Genomic DNA, 21,357 nt, shown 5'->3' with positions numbered 1-21,357 from the left:
CTGAGCGCTGGTGTCTACATTTTAAGTGAATTTAGTCTTAAATATTATGGGGACACATTTCTCCTGCTGGATTTCTGCGTATAGATAGCCTGATGCTTTCTAATAAAGGGGTCCTGGCAATACTCCGGTCGGTTCACGACTGCGATCTCTGATGCAGTCTGGACAACTCTTTGCAAATTTGTAATGTTGCAGACTCATCCCCGGCAAACCAGTATTCTGATTGTAATTCTTTTAGACATTTCACGATCTCTTGGTGCCTTAAACCCTCTCCCATGTGTGTGTCTGCTATCAATAAGACTCTCTGGTTCGTGTTTGGAATGACTCTATTCCCCACTCCAGGGATTTGAGCAAAAGGAACGGAGTTTGCATCAATTATGTATGTACTACTGAGTGGATAGTTCAGAGGTAATGCTGCATAGTCACCTTTAAAGACGCTTTTACCGCCAGCATGGTTTCTCCGTCTATGTGTTTTTTAGAACGCTTTTTAGTGGCTACGGAAGCCGGTTGAGCTGCTTCCGCTGTGGCTCTGTTAGCCAATGAATTCCCTGCAACGTGAACGCCATCACTGAGTCTTTTGTAGTTCTTTCTGCAAAAGAACTACCTGTTCCCAAAGATTTTTATGCTTTATTGTGGCACCTGTGTCATCTTTGTAATCGTTTTGAACCCAGCTCTGCAAGTCATTATTGTAAGACTTGACGCAGAAATGCGAATCGCACACTATTAGTGTCGGGAATTCACGATTGGCATTTTCAAGCGCCATCTTTAAAGATCTGATTTCAGCTCGCTGAGCAGAACAGTTTCTGAGTGATTCAGTTTTGGTGACTATTGGTCTGAATTTACCAAAGCGCCATCGACCTTTAACAATCGCGCACACTGCATTGTAGGATTTTTTCTCTACATCGTAATGTTGTGCAAATCTGTCCATGTAGATTACACATGTGTACTGTTCGAGAGGCAGAATTTCGATTGGCAGAGGATATTCTTCTTCATATTCTAGAACTTCTAGTTTTTTCATTTTTGGGTCAAAATAGTATTGCACGTCTTCTGCAGCAAAAGAATTTTCCCATTGTATCCATTTTGGATCCAATGCAACAGCATTCAAATTGCGTGGGCTTGTTAATGCCTCAAGGGCTGATTCTTTTGTTAAAACAGATATCCTTCTGCCTTGTGCTTGGGCTCTTTCTTTTGCTACAGCTGTTGGAACCGCTATTAGAACCTTTTCAGTAGAACTGAATGTCATTTCAGCTTGTGTGTACAAGTGTGATTTGTAAGGTATTGGTACCGTTTCTACCTCATTAGAGGTCAGGTATGTGAATCCGCATCTTCCTGGGATGACTCGGATTACAAGGTTGTGTACGTTTTCGCGAGTTTGCAATTTTGTTTTAGTTAACATGTCTGTTTGCAATGATCTTAAAATTTCTGTGTGTTTCTGAGTCCAATTGATTGGTTTGAAATCAGGTTTTATTAATTCATAGAGTGGTTTAACCCTCTCTGCATAATTTAGAATGTATGTTCTTCTGAAAGTCAGGAAACCTAGTATTGATTGCAAGTTCTTCAGCATTTTAGGTGCTTGGAGTACAGCACACTTCTCTAAGTAGTTGTCTGCTAGGCTTTTGCCTTCACTTGATAATTCATATCCTAAAAATAGGACAGTTAGATGGGCAATTCGTGACTTTTTAAAGTTGAATTTGTAACCCTCAGCTGCAAACCTAAGTATTATGGTGTTCATTCTTTTCAAGTGAGTCTCCAGGTCATCATCTGTGAGATAGATGTCATCGACATAGGATAATGCCTCATCATCATATATTTGTAGTAACTCTGTTACCCTTGCTGAGAATAATCATGGGCTGTTCTTGAATCCCTGTGGGAGTCGACAGAAGTGTTTTTGCGACCCCATTATTGAGAAAGCGGTCAAATACCTGCTTTCAGGTGCAATGTTTTGACAAAAGAATCCATTAGAGATGTCTAATGTCGTTTTATATTTTTTGCACACGATGTTATTCATTAGTGCTGCACTGTGTGAGTTTTGTACTGCAAATGTTTTAAAGCAGGAGTTTAGGTGTCTGTGGTCCAAAACTAGACGATATGAATCGTCTGGTTTGGAGACAGGAAACAAAGGATTGTTCATTTCTGAGGTGCATGTTTCAATCACCCCCTGATATTCAAGTTGATCTAAGATCTCCCTGACTTGCTTTTTAGCTTCTTGTTTAACTGGGTACTGCCTTTGTGCAGTGGGCTGACTTTTTAACTGCATTTTGTGGTGAGGAGAATCCTCATCCCATCCTACATGATTTTTATATAATGCAGGAGCTTGGGCTACTGCCCATTTTCTTGCCAATGTATATTTTTTATGAATTGGAATATGATTTGAGAAGGCAGGCATAATCATTTCTTCTCCATGAGGGCACTCCCTGACAAACTCTGGTGGCCAGTCTTTCTCAGCTAACAGGATGTCATAGACTTTCGAAAGGTTATCCCAAAAGAGACCCCTTACTTTCCTAGTCTTGTTCCCCTCTATACGCAATGTTATTTCGTATATTTTATGGGGTTTGCAAACTCTGGTGTCTGCAGTTTCCACTTGAATGAATTAATTTGTGTCCACTGTCTCCAGAAGATTCATAAGGATCTTGCGAGCTATTGTCACTTCTGCTGCGCTGTCTAGCATTGTCTGGGCCCACTCTCCATTTTTCAGTTGTGTCCTCAGTATCCTCGGCATGTTTTATTCTAATACTTGCTACCTTCTTTCTTGGAAATTGTCATTTTTTACTTTGATGAGCAGGTTCCTTGTCTTTGGACTTGACGTGCTCTTGCTTGTGTTTTGACCGTCCTCTTCTTTCTGATTTCTGTGAGGAAGTCTGAAAAGATCGAGAGGAACGTGTATCAATATCTTGATATCTATGAGATTTTCTCAATTTATCCCTATCTCTAAGGTTGTATCTTTTTTCAGAGGGCTCCCTCTGGGGAGACTTGTTTCCTCGGTCTGGAGATCTTTCTCTCCATTGAGGAGACCTTCCTCTGGACTGGAATCGTTTTTCTCTGGGAGTGGATTGTTTATTACCATCCCAACTCTTTTTTGGAGTGTTTGGATTATTTTTAATAAACATTTTTTCAGGTTTTTCAGTTAGTTGGGGTTTCAATGGTTTTCCACCCAAACTATCTCTACCTAGTTCTTCATAGGATTTTTCTATGATTCTGGCAAGTTCAAATGGTTGTTCTGCTATATCTGTTTCTTTCAATTTCTGGAGGTAAGTTATATCCTCCATTGCCAATTGAACTAACTCTCTATATGCCTTTGTTAATTCTTTTAGTTTAACTAAGAGTTCTTCGCTTGACATTTTTTCAATGTCAGATTCTGGTGTGTAGCTGGCTATGGCCGGCCACTTGGCTCCTGGTCTACCTTGTGGACCTAGCCTGGTGATGTGATTTTGATGTTTTAGGGCACCTTTAAACCAGAGCAGGTGCTCTTGGTAAGTTAGTGGGATTTCAACATCCTCGAAAGGAGCGTATTCATCCGGAGGTTCCTCTATTTTGTAATAGTGGAATTCGTGTGTTACAGCGTTTGCTGCTGGAAAGTTTATCCATGAATAGAATACCTCTGTCTGCCGATATTCATGGGCCTCTACCACGAATATGACTGTACCACCTCGTGGTGATACTCCATTTTCTATAAGTTTTTTAGTTATAGTTCTTCTTACATTTACCGGGATGATAATTGCATCCGGGTCATTATGTTGGACAGTTGTGTCATTCACTAAGAGCTGAGCCGCTATTCTAGCTCTTTCTGTTTCATTGTCACTTTCTACCATTTCTACTGACAGAAAGTTATTTTTTGTTGCAGATCAAGTTTCAAGGAAACAAAGATTAGGTGCACAATATTTTGGAACACTGTATCCTTCAACGTTGACTAAACCAAAAACTATACATAGGAATCTCTTCCTACTAAGTTCCGGCGGATATTAACCTTTTACCCACTCCAGACGTCTTTTGGAGTTTTTACGGGAAAAGGGTCTGTGTGAAAAAGCACGACTGAGTTACTCTAATGTCTTGCGTTAGATTATCACCTTACCAAACGTTGAGCGCCATGTAGTGTAGTTACTATATTCCCAATAGGCTCTGCGCATTTGAATAATATAAACAGCAGTGTAGACGTAGGACTGAGGTCGACTATGTCTCTACTGACTATATTAGACTTAATTAGTTTTGCCAGCTAGCTCAGAGGTCACTAGAAACTTTCTCGAATGTTCAGGAAACAGTTAACTCTCCGGTTTTAGACAAGAAGGGATTATCTTCTGACAACCGCATAAACATGACAACTTTGCTCCCTCAGAATAAAAAGTATATCTCCAGAGTCGTGTGAAAACAATTGACAGCTACTTCACTCAGTCATTTGTGCGTACTTAGTTTCACCAGAGTGCAGAGAAATAGAGAGACAGGCGTTTTCAATAAAAGGTGTTATTTATTGAGCAGTCTTCTTTCTCATGCAAGAGAAATGAATTGCCACAATTGCAATACTTATCATGAAGTAAAGTGCGTACAGTAAAAGGAGTATTATGAAATAATACTGTAAAAGCATTGATATGGTTTCTTAGCCATATGATACTTTAAAATTGATAAAATATATACATACATAAAACATTGACTAACGTACTCAACTGGTGCTTCTAAATACGCCTACCCCGGTGTACCTGACCTAAGCCTAATACGTGGACAGGAGTAAGTAAGTAGCAGTTTAAGTTAAGTTGTTTTTTTGCCAAGGAATCTGAATCAAGAATTCTCTTAAGGGTTTAGTCAGCTCCGTACCTTGGTAATAGAATGTAGGAGGTCTTGTATCTCTCTCTCAGGACTCAATATCCCAGCAACCCGCAAGGGTGACTGGAAACACCGGAGCTGGATTTTCTCGGCTGGAGAAAAAGACAGCGTCTTTCTCAGTGCGTCAACGGGGAGGAGCGGCGTCCTCCGGCTCCTCGCATCAGCTGGGCTTCCGGCAAGTAGATAGCCACTCTGCTCCAAACCACTGTGTGTTTGCTTAAGGCAGCGTTGGTATATTTATACCTGAAGGGTGCCGGGTTTGACGTAAGGTTGGACATAAGACGTCACTAAGAACTAACAGTTCTTTCTGGACACTAGGAGTTCTTGTGCAAATCAAAACAAGAGCAGGGGGATTTTCCCCGGCTGCTGGAGGCTTGCTTTGTTTAAAGAACGCATTGTACTATCTAGGAGTCTAGGGGAGTAGCCTTGCCGTATTTGGACTGCATGGGCTAGTACTAAATATGGATATGATTCCTATGCCTTTATAAGGATATTATTTATTATAACCATATAAGGGCATAAATCGGGAATATCGAATTAGGGTCCTAGATAGAAACACAACAATAGGCTATTTGTTACAAGCTTTATAGTGCTGGTTTTCCTTAGGTTTTCCGGGAGGATCATAGCATCCGGGTCATTTTGTTGGAAACCTGTAACGTCTAAGCCCAGTTGGGCTGTAGCTGCAGCTCCACTGCATTTTTTTGGGCTGAAAGTTTGCAGAGCAAGTTTCAAGGAAACTAAGATAAGGTGCACAATATTTTGGAACACTGTATCCTTCAACGTTGAACAAACCAAAAAACTAATACATAGGATTTTTTGTCCTACTCAGTAATGGCGGATATTTGATCCTTTTACCCTCTCCAGACGTCTATTGGAGTATTTTATGAGAAAAAGGGGTCTCTGTGAAGAGCACGACTGAGTTAGTCTAGTATCTTACATTAAATTAGTGCCTTACCAACCGTTGGCTGCCATTTAGTGTAGTTCCTATATTTCCAATAAGCTCTGCGAATTGGAATAATATATCCTTTAGATTTGACATAGGACTTAGGTCGACTAGGTCTCTATTGAATATATTAGACTTAATTGTGAGTGCCAGCTAGCTCAGAGGTCACTAGAAACTTTCTTGAATAAACAAGAAGGGATTCCTTTCTAACAAACGCATAAACATGACAACTTTGTTTCCCCAAGATAAAACTGATCTTCAGAGTGGAGATATTTCACTCAGTCATTCGTGTATGCTGTCTTCTTTCTCATGCAAAAGAAATGAACTGCTACAATCGTAATACTGAAGGCAAAATATAATGTGTACAGTAAGAGGGTATTATAAAATAATACTGTAGAAGCATAGTATGGTTCCTAAGCCATAGATAAATACATACATAAATAACAAAGGCTAAAAGTACTCAACTGGTGCTTCTAAAATACGCCTACCCCAATGTACCTAACCTAAGTCTAGTACGAGGGAAGAAGTAAGTGAGGTGTGGCAGAGGTTTAGTTTGTCTTTGCCAAGAATCTAACCAAGAGTTCTCTTAGGGTCTAATCAGCTCTGTACCTTGGTTTTAGAATGAAGGAGGTCTGGTATCTCTAAGAAAAATCAAGAAGGGGGAGTGAAGAGGTGGTGCTGGTTGGCACCGAGGTGGGCACGTCCTCCTCTTTTCTAGTATACTGTTAATCAATTGGGTCCACCTCACGTAGGGTGAGTGTATATCCAGATGTCAATGGAATACACATTGTTTGTTAAAATACCCCTGACACACCAAAAGGGCCCTTGGTGTCATGCTTCATCATCGGGGTCTTCCCGTCCCGCTGCGGGACGGGGCAGTGCTACGACAAGCGATTACGCTGGAGCACCTTTAGGTGGTGGTGCTATGTGAGTGGAGTGAGTGTCAGTGAGGTCAGGAGTGATACACTTAGTGAAGTTAAAAAATACCTGGCCTAGTGGTAAGAAAAAATATTTAATAAACACTGGCTGGTATAATTAAAAACGGTGTGGAGCGGAGAGGGTAAGCTGGTTAATGGGCTTACTCTCCTGTGTGGGTCAACATGTTTCGGGGCGTGGAGCCCCTTCGTCAGGACCGGGAGAAGATCCCCCTGTCACTCACTAGTGTTACACCACAAAAAATATTCTAATAAGGTGTATGTACATATAAGTGTGAAGAAAATAATCTATCAATGTGTGTAGCTATAAATTTTATAATTACACAGTTCCTACCACTATCATAAATATGATGTAGTATGCTTTTCAGAGAGAGGAGTCACTGCCTCATGAGCCGGCTCTAGACAGAAGGGTAATAGAGGGTCCAATCAACCTCCATGTGGAAAAGTAAATTTTGCCATGTTATATGTGCCTACGTGTTCCCCATGTTATGTCATATGTGCATGATCGATATGCATGTATCCCCTCTGATCGATTAAAGACGCAATTACAGTTGTGTCCATCTCTAGTATGCCAGTTTCCAGTTTTCGTGAATATAACGAATATCAGGCCTATGTAAAGCTACGTTGCCACGTTTTACAGTGTGCACGTTAATTCATTGAATTGTCCCCGTTTCTAGGCCTCAAAAGGGCCCGGACTCAGATTCAGCTCCTGTTTCCTGAACCCTCTCCGAGGAGCGATACAGCCCCCACCTGTATCCCTGACCCTTAGCTTACTTCTTGCCACGCAGTATCCGGCCCGGCCTGGCTCTGCCTCCCAGTCTGCCAAGAGTATGTTATGTTTCTAGTTATCAGTCCAGCCCTCCTTCTCTGCATTCCTAAGCTACTGAATCGCATCAATAGTCTCCGTCATGGTCTAGCCTTTATGTCTCCATGAAAGAGAAATACTGTATTCATATTCATAGAATATTCCTCGCACATGCAATACATTTAGAATAATGCATGCACCAGTCTTAGTGTCTGTTAGCCTTTACCCTGATAACTTTTGGATTCTATCAACATGTACTATAAACACCAGATACTAGATATGCCTAGGTACATGTCGCTCTGACCCTCCAGACTTTCGTCTCCTCTTCTAGTGCAGAAGTCATAGCCCCCAGTTCTCCCTAGTAACACGTCATTGTCAGTTTGCGCGCACCACTAGGTTAGAGGTCCCAGCTGCTCAGGTAGCCCCCTCCATGTTTCCGCCCCGTTTATGACATATTCTGTTACGTTTGCATCACATGTCTATGTATACGCCCTGTACACACCTCTTGTTACACCCACTTTATGCCTTATCTTTCGCGACTGCTACAAACTCCGCCTACTGCTACGCCTACTGTATTGAATGCAATGTAATTGTTTTTAGTATATATATTAATGCACTGTTATTAAAAGTTATCCCTTGCCAATTCCCAGATCCTGCCCCGGCAGCTGCCATCCTATTCCCATGCAGGCTGTCCTGTTCCTGTCCTTTTATGCCTGATTAAAGCCTGTATACTTCAGCTACCTCGAATCTTGACTCTTATTTATTGAGCTATCTGTTATTAGAGTATCCTGAAAAATAGAACCGGTAATTAATTATTTATTTACCACATAATGGCGCCCGAATAGGAACTTGCCCTTTCCCCACGCGCCGGAGAAGCCACGCAGGCCCCCTGATCCTCTGCAGCCGTGACGGAACCATACCGGCCACGTGCAGATATTTCTGCTTCAAGTATCCCTCAGGCCCACGGAGGAGACGGAGGTTGCGGTCCAGCATCCAGACGAGGCGGTGGAGGAACGTGGCGAGTCCCGACCAGAGCCCAAGCCGAGAGTCCAAGGTCCGAGGTATCCGGAGGCCCACCTGTAACTGAAGTCCGAAGTTCGTCCGTCCGTCGTCGTAGCAGTCCAGTCCAGTCCGAGGCCTTCCGTTCTTGCTGCCCGGTGAGTACCGTTGCTGGGGTAGTATCTAGACAGGGTCAATTAATTTGTCTCTGGTCCGTGGGTTTGGGTACGCAGATCCAACACGAAGTGTCCACCTAGGTGGATGCGGGTCCTGACGTGTCTCTTTATGAGACCGGTAAGTTTCGTACTGTTTTAGCAGTGCATCTAGTCATTCCAGTAAGTTCTGTTCTGTTCTCGAGAAATTCATGTGTTTCTGTTTTCAGTATTCCAGGTAGTATTCTGTCCGAACTGTTATTTTAAATGTTATTTCATGTGTTTTCAATGTTGTGGTATGAGTGATTTGTTTTCAAGTTATTATTGTGTTTATCGTGTATTGTATTTGTGTCCAGATTCCAGTCTAAGTCATGCCTCTGTTCTCGAAGTTACGTCAGTTAAAAACCAGAAAAGGTCTGCTCGAAGAAGCAGTTCCTGTCCCGCCTAGGGACAGTCCAGGTCATTTTATGTATCATAAACATGGCATAAGTGCCATATTATATCTAGACTTATGGGTCGAGTATACTAAAGATCTAGAAGAGAAATATAGATGGCCTGTATCAGGTACATGGGATGCCGAGTGCATCATGCGAGTAGAAGAAGCATTATGGAAAAAGAAATCCAGACAGTCCCAGAAAGATGCCATCGAGTTATGGCGCAAAGAATCTCATAAAAGAACCGAAAAAGAAATCAGAAAGTCAGAATTAAGTAGAGAGTCCTCAGAAAGAGCCCAAGAAAGGGAATTAATCGAAGTAGGTGAACGAGTTAAAGCCGAACAGTCAGACAGACAGAGAAATGCCCTTACTAAGGGTATGTATCCTCTTCGTGCCGAGGGCTTGCCAAAAGCAACCCCGGAAGCACCATGTAATTTTCCGCCGACATTGGTTCCGATTAAGCTACGTCACAAACAGACCGCAGCTGATATTTTTCTCTCGTCCTATTTGGACGACACAGTCCCAGAATATGCAAATCCTGTTCCGCCAGCTCCTGTAAATAATGTAATTCCTGTTCCTCCAGCCACCGGGGCACCTGTTACAGCACCTGTTACGGTACCCCCGGTCCAGCCCGTAGTACAAGTTCCCGCTACATCGGTCACTCTGCCAGCACGAAGAGTATCAGTCGACGATTCTAGTATAGGGGCCGCGGGGGGAGGTCTTCCTGGTACCCCGCCGCCACACAAACGTGTAACGTTAGTCGAGTTACATGAACGTGCGTTACAGCGTACGCCCAAATATCAGTCCGTTGCAGATATCAGACGAGCTCTCACCGAATGCCGTTATGATCCAGTCCCAGGCGATGATAATATGGTTATATATTCATTGCGTGTAAGACGGGTGACCGAGTATTTGGACACCCTACCGAATATGAAAGAAGATCTAGACAGAATATATCGTTTCATCCGTACAGGAGACGATCCAGAAAGTATTGGCGAAATCATGTCTCTAAGGAAAGCTGAGACCCAGCTCATGCTATTAAAATTTCTAATCAATTGTTTAGTGAGGGAACAAGATTGTCCGACTAAAGATCCGATCGAAATGAGAATTCTGACAAAGTGGAGTGATCATATAGCCGAGGGAAGACACAAGACACTCAGTAGTATAGAGAGTATGTACAAGAAAATTCGTAAGGAAATAATAAGGTTACACGAGAAACGCAAAGCAGCACAAGTAAGCGAGAAAGAAGACAACACTGATACTGAAGAGGTAGAAGACGAGAATACCGCCAGAATAGCGTATGTAGGTAAATCTAGACTTCTAGACCGACATTCACGCCTAGAACACAAGAAAGTTTTTCACCTTCCAGCACTAGAACAAGAGAATCTTGAACAAGTATTTCAAGCTACCGATCACATTCTGAAATCACGTATCGGTTATAGTGAACTTAGTACCATGCATGAACTAGAACTAGCCCGATCAGCAGTCCGATGGACTACTGATTCTACCACTTTTCCAGACGAAATAGTGGCACAAATGTTTCTGAAACTGCCCCCAGCCGAGCAGCGACTGGTGGGTATGTATATGATCCAGCACCTCATTACACTGTATGAGGGACAATATTCTGATCCAGGTCCGTTACATGATGTTCTGAAAGAGTTACTCCAGTATAAATGGAAAGGTTTAGGTACCGATTTAATTAGCGTCATTCTAGAACAGCGCCACAAATATAGAACGTTTCTGAATCCGCATTTTGTTCATGTCTCACCTCCAGAAAGTAAATCATTTTACATAGATAGACAGCATCCGTTACGAGAAGTACACCCAGTTAGGACAGCGGGTGGTGAAATGCAACGAGTATTTGTTTACACCCCTATTACAAAGATGGAACTCTTAGAGATGAAGAAATTAATTCCCTGTCACGACAAAGATCCAGCAGGGTTCCATCGAGAACTAAAAGACATGCTCCGTATGGGAGAATACACATATCCTGATATCATTAAAATGCTAAAGGTCCTGTTGCCCGCAGGGGTATATGAAAAACTCAAGGAAAAAGAATGGGAGGTGGGAGAGAAAAAGATAGATTGGACAGCTCTAGAAGCTGAAGATAAAATACGAGTACCAGGTACCGGTCTTGGGGACAAATGTAAAGAATTGCCCGAGTTATTGATTCAAGTTTTGCCAAGGTTATTATCCACGAAAAAGGAAGATTGGGATACAATCTCAGCATGTAAACAGAAACAGGATGAAGACACTAGTGATTTTTATTCTAGATTTGAAAAATGTTTTATTATTAACAGTGGTTTGAAGACAAGTAGCGAGTCATACCCTCATCTTTTTGTTACTAAACTAGTCGAGAATTCAAGCCCACAAGTTAAAAATCGAGTTTTGAAAGTCGAAAGTACCTGGCAAGCTAGTACCCCGTCACAAATGCTTCAAATGCTCCAGTATCACCAGAATAGAATCAGGGAAGAGCAAGAACACGAAAGGAGACGTATGAAAGACACAAAAATGAAAGTACTAGTTGCACAATCTGTTCCACAAGACAGTCAGAAGAGGGGTCCGAATCAAGCCAGTCATCCTGCAGCTCCCGTTAAAGGGACATGCAATTACTGTAAACAGCCAGGTCATTTTATAAACGAGTGTGCAGTTCTGAAACACAACATAGCTACTGGTAAGACTAAAGAAAGACCACGTCCGCCTAGACCAGAACAAGTCTCACAGACTTCCCAGTCACCGCAGAATGCACAACAGACAGTTCCAGCACCGCATCCTATCGCTGCAACACAGCATGTTACACAGCAAATGTACCAGTATGCTCAGACAGAGTATCCAGAGTATCAACAGTATTCATGAAACAGCCTAGAGAGGGAGGTAGGCTTGCCTCTCATCGAGATACCTGTAGATCAAGAGGGTCCCTATGTACACAGTCAAGTATTGGGGAAAGACAGAAAGTTTTTGATTGATACAGGGGCAAGTAGGACTACTATCAGTCATGACGAGGTTCCAGGGGCTCCGCTCTCAGGCTCTAGAAATGTTTCCCTTGGATTTTCAGGAAAGCCTATTGTTAACGAGATTTCAAAGCCAGTTACTCTAGAAGTTGGTCCATTGTCCCGAACTACTGCTTTGCTACTTACGAAGTCATGTCCAGAAAATTTGTTAGGCATTAAAACATTGAAAGAATTAGGTGCAGTAATTTGCTGCTCTCCAGAAGGAATACGATTGTTTTTGCGTGACTTTAAAGGTCACTATGTATTACGCGATTTTGATCCAAGATTATCCAATGTACCGCAGCATTTATGGGCGCAAGGTCCAACTGATGTAGGTTTTATGCAAATCACACCCCATCGTGTGACTCTCAAGCAAGGTATAGTCTTGCCACGAATCAGACAATATAGATTGCCACCTGAGGCTGTAGCAGCCTTATCCAAAATTATTGATGAGCTCATTGCTCAAGGAGTGGTTGTAGAAACTGACTCCAATGTATGTAATTCTCCTATCATTCCAGTCATGAAACGTACTGATCCAAATGCACCTCCAGTATATCGATTAGTGATTGACCTTCGAGAGCTTAATAAATGTATCATACCCCAGTATCCAGTAGTCCCAGATATTTCATCCCTATTGACAGCTATTGATTCTGAAGCTACATTTTTCACCGTCATCGACCTCAAGAATGCATTTTTCAGTGTCCCGATTCATCCAGACAGCCAGTACCTTTTTGGTTTTTGTTTAAATGGAAGGAGCTATAAATTCACACGAGCTCCTCAAGGTTTCACAGAAAGCCCTAGTATTTACAGTCAAGCACTTAAGAGACAACTAGACAACATTCACATGCCAACAGACACTGCCTACCCCACTAAAAACTAAAAACAATTACATTGCATTCAATACAGTAGGTGTAGCAGTAGGCGGAGTTTGTAGCAGTCGCGAAAGATAAGGCATAAAGTGGGTGTAACAAGAGGTGTGTACAGGGCGTATACATAGACATGTGATGCAAACGTAACAGAATATGTCATAAACGGGGCGGAAACATGGAGGGGGCTACCTGAGCAGCTGGGACCTCTAACCTAGTGGTGCGCGCAAACTGACAATGACGTGTTACTAGGGAGAACTGGGGGCTATGACTTCTGCACTAGAAGAGGAGACGAAAGTCTGGAGGGTCAGAGCGACATGTACCTAGGCATATCTAGTATCTAGTGTTTATAGTACATGTTGATAGAATCCAAAAGTTATCAGGGTAAAGGCTAACAGACACTAAGACTGGTGCATGCATTATTCTAAATGTATTGCATGTGCGAGGAATATTCTATGAATATGAATACAGTATTTCTCTTTCATGGAGACATAAAGGCTAGACCATGACGGAGACTATTGATGCGATTCAGTAGCTTAGGAATGCAGAGAAGGAGGGCTGGACTGATAACTAGAAACATAACATACTCTTGGCAGACTGGGAGGCAGAGCCAGGCCGGGCCGGATACTGCGTGGCAAGAAGTAAGCTAAGGGTCAGGGATACAGGTGGGGGCTGTATCGCTCCTCGGAGAGGGTTCAGGAAACAGGAGCTGAATCTGAGTCCGGGCCCTTTTGAGGCCTAGAAACGGGGACAATTCAATGAATTAACGTGCACACTGTAAAACGTGGCAACGTAGCTTTACATAGGCCTGATATTCGTTATATTCACGAAAACTGGAAACTGGCATACTAGAGATGGACACAACTGTATTTGCGTCTTTAATCGATCAGAGGGGATACATGCATATCGATCATGCACATATGACATAACATGGGGAACACGTAGGCACATATAACATGGCAAAATTTACTTTTCCACATTGCCCTGCCCTGCCCTGCCCTGCTCCAGTATGTCGATGATCTACTGATCACAGCCCGTTCTGAACGTGACTGCGAGCGAGCGTCACTTACAGTCCTGTATTTTCTGGCCGAGCAGGGGCACAAGGTGTCCCCTTCGAAGCTCCAGTTCTGTGTCCAGCAAGTGATCTACTTAGGCCACTTACTGTCCAAGTGGGGTAGGCAGTTGACACCAGACCGTATCCAGTTGATAGCGAGTCTTCCACAGCCCAAGACACAGAAGGAGGTACGTGCTTTTATTGGCCTCACTTCTTACTGCAGACAATGGATTCCTCAGTATGCATTTCTAGCCAAGCCACTGATACAGTTAACGACACAGGAGGCAGCCGTATCGACTGTCCTCCCTTGGACATCTGAACATACACTTAGTTTTAATGAATTAAAGAAAGCCTTATGCCAAGCACCTGTTCTAGCAACACCGAACTACAGTAAGTCTTTTACACTTTTTGTCACAGAACGTGATGGTACTGCATTATCTGTTCTCACACAAGATCAAGCAGGACAGTACAAGCCTTGTGCTTATTTTTCGAGCACATTAGATCCAGTAGCCCAGGCTTTGCCTGCGTGCCTCAAGTCAGTTGCAGCCACAGCTCTAGCTATCAGACAAAGTGATTCCATAGTATTAGGACACTCCTTGACAGTACAAGTTCCACATTCCGTGGAAGTTCTTTTAAACCGAACACAGACTCAGCACTTGACCATTGCACGTTTAACAGGTTATGAACTGACACTGTTCCAGCCACACATAGAAATCAGACGCTGCAACATTTTAAATCCTGCTACACTGTTACCGTCAGTTACTTCAAATCCGGCCACACATGACTGTGTGGAAGTTATTAACACTATGACTAAGCCAAGACAAGACCTGACAGACATTGCATTACCTAATCCCGACCTGACACTTTATGTGGACGGTTCATGTATGAGAACTAGTACAGGAGACCTAGTAGCCGCGTATGCAGTGACTACTGACACTGAAGTTATAGAAACACACCGTATTGACATCCTGTCTGCTCAAGCAGCAGAGCTAGTTGCTCTGACCCAAGCCTGCATACGTGCCAAGAACCTGAAAGTAAACATATATACAGATTCACGTTACGCATTCGGAGTCGTACATGACTTTGGAGTGCTCTGGCAGGAGAGAGGTTTCATGACTTCTCATGGAACCAGTATTCAGCATGGTCTCCTCATTCAAGCTCTGTTAGATGCAATACATTTACCGACAGCTATCGCTATCATGAAGTGCAAGGCACATACGAAAGTTACTGATATCATTTCCCAAGGTAACGATCTAGCAGATCGAACAGCCAAGCTTACAGCTCAGACACCAGACATTCCAGTTAACAAGACACAGACATCCACTCCAGAACAGACTACCTGTATGACAGTTAAGGACCCTACACAAGATGTCATAGACATACAGTTACATGCTACTCCTATAGAAATCAAGAAATGGTCCGAACAAGGAGGGGTCCAGACAGATCAGGGATGGGTGACGAAGGGAAAAGCCACATGGTTTCTCCCCGACTCCATGGTTCAAGTCATTATCAATACCGCACATAGTCCAGCACACCTAGGAGAAAAAGCCATGTTAGACAGTATACAGAACCTCTGGTTCAACAAGCATTTACGAGCTGCAGCCAAGCAGAAAGTCCGTACCTGTATGATATGTTGCCAATTCAATCCAGGTAAAAGTGTCCCGGTGGAACAAGGTGGATTCCAACCTCCTGACCACCCTTTTGAAGTCCTCCAGATGGATTATATTCAGATGGAGCGATGTCGAGGTTTCAAGTATGTCCTCGTAGTCGTATGCGCTTTGTCCAGGTGGACAGAAGCATATCCAGTTCCAGATTACACAGCAGCGACCACTGCCAAGCAGTTGGTTCGTGAATTTTTTCCCGTTATGGACTCCCTAGGGTCTTGTATTCTGATAACGGCCAGCCATTCTCATCCGAGTTAATGAAACATGTTTCCCTTTTGTTAGGGTACCAGTGGAAGTTCCATTGTGTGCGCCATCCTGAAGCAGCCGGTCTCGTAGAGAGACATAATCAGACCCTGAAAATCCGTATTGCCAAGACATGTAAAGAGAAAGGTGTAGACTGGCTAGTTGCCCTGCCAGTTGCTCTATTCTTCATGAGGATGGTTGCACATTCCAGATCAGGTCTGTCCCCTTATGAGGTCGTATTTGGCCGCCCCCCAAATATGTGGGGTACACCTAGACCCCGCAGTATTACAGATGTTTCCAGTAATATGTTGACAGATTACCTAGCTTCCTTGATGTCTGCCCTACACTCTTGTCGTTCACAGGTTGCCGCTGCATTTCCAGACAATACTGAAGTGAAACCGCACGAGGTCATACCAGGCGACCTCGTCCTTGTAAGGAACTTTGATCGTTCAAGTCCGCTGGAGCCTCGTTGGAAGGAGCCGCGACTTGTTCTCCTGACCACCCGCACGGCCGTGAAGTTGGAGGGCCGCAAGGGGTGGGTCCATCTGTCTCATCTAAAGAAGTTCCATGGAGTCCGAAAAAAAACATTTGCAAAGGACATTTCTAAAGACTGCCTAAAACCAGACACTGATTTGAATCCTGAACTGAAAGTTCCTCTGTTAGAGAAAACTCCGCAACAGGAGTATAAATCAAAGCTCCGGTCTAGTAAAATAAGTCAGCCAGTTTAATTGTCTAAGTCCCTCTCGGGTGAAACGGTTAGACAGGTTTCTGACATGTATGAGATAGACCCCCATAGTGAGAGAGTTAGTCAAAACTCTATCAAATGTATCATTATTCTAAGTTTTCTATTATATGTGAGTTTAATGGTTACCTGCACAAGTTATGCCTTACATTTATGTTTTCCAGTTTCTCATGTAAATAAGTTTTCTAATGCTACAGTAGAGCACACATTTAGTGATCTGCCTCCTCACGAGCTATCCTATCGTCTTGCTATGCGAAATAATACATTCATTAGAATGTTACACTATTCACACCAGACCAGCAATGCCACTAATTGTTGGGTGTGTGGTCGACTCCCCCCTTTCCAGACACCGAAGGGAGTTCTGCCACTTTTTCCTTATCCGTTTTCACATAATGGTTCGTGTGGAGCATGGTCCATGTTAACGTCATCTTCAAATGATATGTCCCTTCTGAATAGAACATGTTTTCCAGACAAGCAAGGTCTCCCCCATAGAACAGGGTTAGATCTAGAAAATGAAGTATATAATTTAGGTAATTATTCTTCGAATTTTATGGTCCTGAATGTTCAGTCTGATACTACTCCAGACTTACCTGCTATTTCAGTACTACCAGTCAAAGGCGAATTATGTGTCAGAAAGAATGGTTCCGCACATGTAGGACATAGTGATTGTACTACTATTGTCGAGTATAGTGACAGTGGGAAATCTATTTTCAAAGCCTCACGTCATTCTTATTTTGTTTGTGGTCAGACCGCATATGTTCGTCTGCCCCTCGATTGGGATGGAACATGTTACATTGCCTTCCTACTGCCACCAGTTTTTCTAGCCCCATCTGATTATCATAGAAACACACATCTAGTACACGTCAGACATAAAAGGGAAAATGAGTCCCCGATTGTCGATCAAACTGAAACTACTCTAGAACAATATCAAGATTTCAATAAAGGTTTCTTCTTCTTTATAGGACCTATCCAGAATAGTAAGTTAATCCGTAGGTTAACCAGAACCCTTGAAGCAGTAGTGAATGAGACTACTTCTGCTCTAGGTAACTTAACCGAAGAGCAATCTGCTATGAGATTTGTCGTGCTCCAAAATCGTCTCGTTCTTGACGTCATACTGGCCGATAGAGGAGGAGCATGTAGAGTCATCGGATCTAGTTGCTGCATTTTCATTCCTAATAACGCGCCGTCTGTTTATTCAGCTATAACAAGACTTCATAAAATTGCCCATCAGTTACACCAGAATCCAGGCACCTGGACATGGTCCGGTTGGCTCTGGAGTATTGTATCTGCCTGGGGATGGAAAGTATTGTCATTCCTAGGTATTGCAGTAATGATCATATTCAGTTGCTGCCTCTGTATACAATGTGGCCCTGCGATTTGCGGCATTTGTGCTACCTCTTGTATTCCTAGTCCTAAATCCCGTTCCAAGACAATTCGAGACGAGCAAATGATGCTATATGAAATGATAGATGGTATCATGAATATTGATGTTTCCTGATGGAAACGTAGGGCACAAGGAGGGAATGTGGAAAAGTACATTTTGCCATGTTATATGTTCCTACGTGTTCCCCATGTTATGTCATATGTGCATGATCGATATGCATGTATCCCCTCTGATCGATTAAAGACGCAATTACAGTTGTGTCCATCTCTAGTATGCCAGTTTCCAGTTTTCGTGAATATAACGAATATCAGGCCTATGTAAAGCTACGTTGCCACGTTTTACAGTGTGCACGTTAATTCATTGAATTGTCCCCGTTTCTAGGCCTCAAAAGGGCCCGGACTCAGATTCAGCTCCTGTTTCCTGAACCCTCTCCGAGGAGCGATACAGCCCCCACCTGTATCCCTGACCCTTAGCTTACTTCTTGCCACGCAGTATCCGGCCCGGCCTGGCTCTGCCTCCCAGTCTGCCAAGAGTATGTTATGTTTCTAGTTATCAGTCCAGCCCTCCTTCTCTGCATTCCTAAGCTACTGAATCGCATCAATAGTCTCCGTCATGGTCTAGCCTTTATGTCTCCATGAAAGAGAAATACTGTATTCATATTCATAGAATATTCCTCGCACATGCAATACATTTAGAATAATGCATGCACCAGTCTTAGTGTCTGTTAGCCTTTACCCTGATAACTTTTGGATTCTATCAACATGTACTATAAACACCAGATACTAGATATGCCTAGGTACATGTCGCTCTGACCCTCCAGACTTTCGTCTCCTCTTCTAGTGCAGAAGTCATAGCCCCCAGTTCTCCCTAGTAACACGTCATTGTCAGTTTGCGCGCACCACTAGGTTAGAGGTCCCAGCTGCTCAGGTAGCCCCCTCCATGTTTCCGCCCCGTTTATGACATATTCTGTTACGTTTGCATCACATGTCTATGTATACGCCCTGTACACACCTCTTGTTACACCCACTTTATGCCTTATCTTTCGCGACTGCTACAAACTCCGCCTACTGCTACGCCTACTGTATTGAATGCAATGTAATTGTTTTTAGTATATATATTAATGCACTGTTATTAAAAGTTATCCCTTGCCAATTCCCAGATCCTGCCCCCGGCAGCTGCCATCCTATTCTCATGCAGGCTGTCCTGTTCCTGCCCTTTTATGCCTGATTAAAGCCTGTATACTTCAGCTACCTCGAATCTTGACTCTTATTTATTGAGCTATCTGTTATTAGAGTATCCTGAAAAATAGAACCGGTAATTAATTATTTATTTACCACACCCAGCACAATGGTGCTTCCTCCTTCGTCCGCGGCTTCCGTGTCCCGGTCCTGACGAAGGGGCTCCACGCCCCGAAACATGTTGACCCACACAGGAGAGTAAGCCCATTAACCAGCTTACCCTCTCCGCTCCACACCGTTTTTAATTATACCAGCCAGTGTTTATTAAATATTTTTTCTTACCACTAGGCCAGGTATTTTTTAACTTCACTAAGTGTATCACTCCTGACCTCACTGACACTCACTCCACTCACATAGCACCCCCACCTAAAGGTGCTCCAGCGTAGTCGCTTGTCGTAGCACTGCCCCGTCCCGCAGCGGGACGGGAAGACCCCGATGATGAAGCATGACACCAAGGGCCCTTTTGGTGTGTGAGGGGTATTTTAACAAACAATGTATATTCCATTGACACCTGGTCTGGTATCTCTGTCTCGGGACTCGATTTCCCAACACCCCGCGAGGGGAGCTTGGAAACACTGGAGCAGGATTCTCAGCGAGAGAAAGGGCAGCTTCTCCTTCAGTGCGTCAGCTTCCTTCGGCATTTGCTGTAGCGAGCTGCGTCGGGCAAGTAGATAGTCGAGCTGCTCCAAACCACTGTGTGTTTGCTAGGGCAAGTGTAGGCATATTTATACCTTGAAGGTGCCTAGTTTGACGTAAAGTCAGACATAATAACATCACCAAAGAACCCCAAGGGAATGGTAGTTTTTTGAAAACGCCATGATTTCTAGGATAAATCAATATTCAAGTAAGGGAATGTCCCTGACTGCTGAAGCCGAGTTTTCCAAGAAATCGTTGTGGCTTTTTAGAACTAGTGAAAGTCGCCATGCCTGTATTTGGACTGGATGGGTTAAGTCTAAATATGCGCATGATTTCTATGCCTATATAAGGGCAGTGTGAATTATAGCTATATAAGGGCATGAATCGGTAAATTAGGCTTGAATCTAAAATGCTTCACAACACCGTGAGAGCACCAAGGACAACTCCTATGACTGATAGAAATTTTTCGGAACCCTCACTAATAGTAAACATCTACCCAACAAAGATATTATTGAGTGGACTGAACGCATAGGTGCCAGGGGCCTTGACTTGGTCCATTCCTGACCCTGGAAGATCGGTGGCCACCCCCTCTTCTATCTGTACAAGAAATGGCCCCCTTGGCTCGCATTTTGATGACATTGGGCGTCTCACTGGAGGCAGCCTTTTTATATTCTATTAGGGACACAATACATAAATAAACTAGTAGTACCCTCTGCTGGCATCCTGATATTGATCATTTTTGTTTCCTGGTCTCTATGGTTCCTCACAATTGTACCTTATGCATAATTAAGATCACTACTAGCACAACACCACTCCTCCTATGAATTGAAAGGGCACTCTTCACAGATACTTATTTGTTAGTGATCCAACTTAACAGGCTAATATTATGCAATTTGAGGCACCAATTATAACCCAATCAAGGAAGGGACCCTTGACACCTCAGGCCTCTCTGAACACTAAACTAACCTATACCCCCCAAAAGAGGAAAAATACTGCAAGCTCCTTTTCATGGAGAAATGTGTCAGCCGGACCAACAAATCTATGTGGCAAATACAAAGGGGCAACATGGAAACAGTAACCTTGAAGTCCCTAATGTCAGAACGGCATGCAATTATCAATAGCAACAGCAAAGACACTAACTGCATTCACTAACAGGGACTTCAAATTGATACATGAGGAACAGCAGGATTCAAACTCAGGTAAAGTAATCAGAAACACGAATCAATGACCTGGACATGACAGACTAGGGCCACGAAATATAGAATCTTGAAAAGAAGATAAACGACTTAAAAAACAGAAGCAGAATAAATAATACCTGTCTCTTTGGTCTGCTGGAGCCAGGCAAGGGTACAGATATTATACACCATCTAGAAGACCTATTGCCCATACTAGTTGACCTAAAATGTAACCCCCCAACTGGAATTTCAAAGAGCACACTGGCTTAAAAGGAGGTCATATCTCTC

This window comes from Lissotriton helveticus, chromosome 4_1 (assembly GCF_964261635.1).
Source record: "Lissotriton helveticus chromosome 4_1, aLisHel1.1, whole genome shotgun sequence".
NCBI lineage: Eukaryota > Metazoa > Chordata > Amphibia > Caudata > Salamandridae > Lissotriton > Lissotriton helveticus.
Note: the sequence above shows the minus strand (reverse complement) of the source record.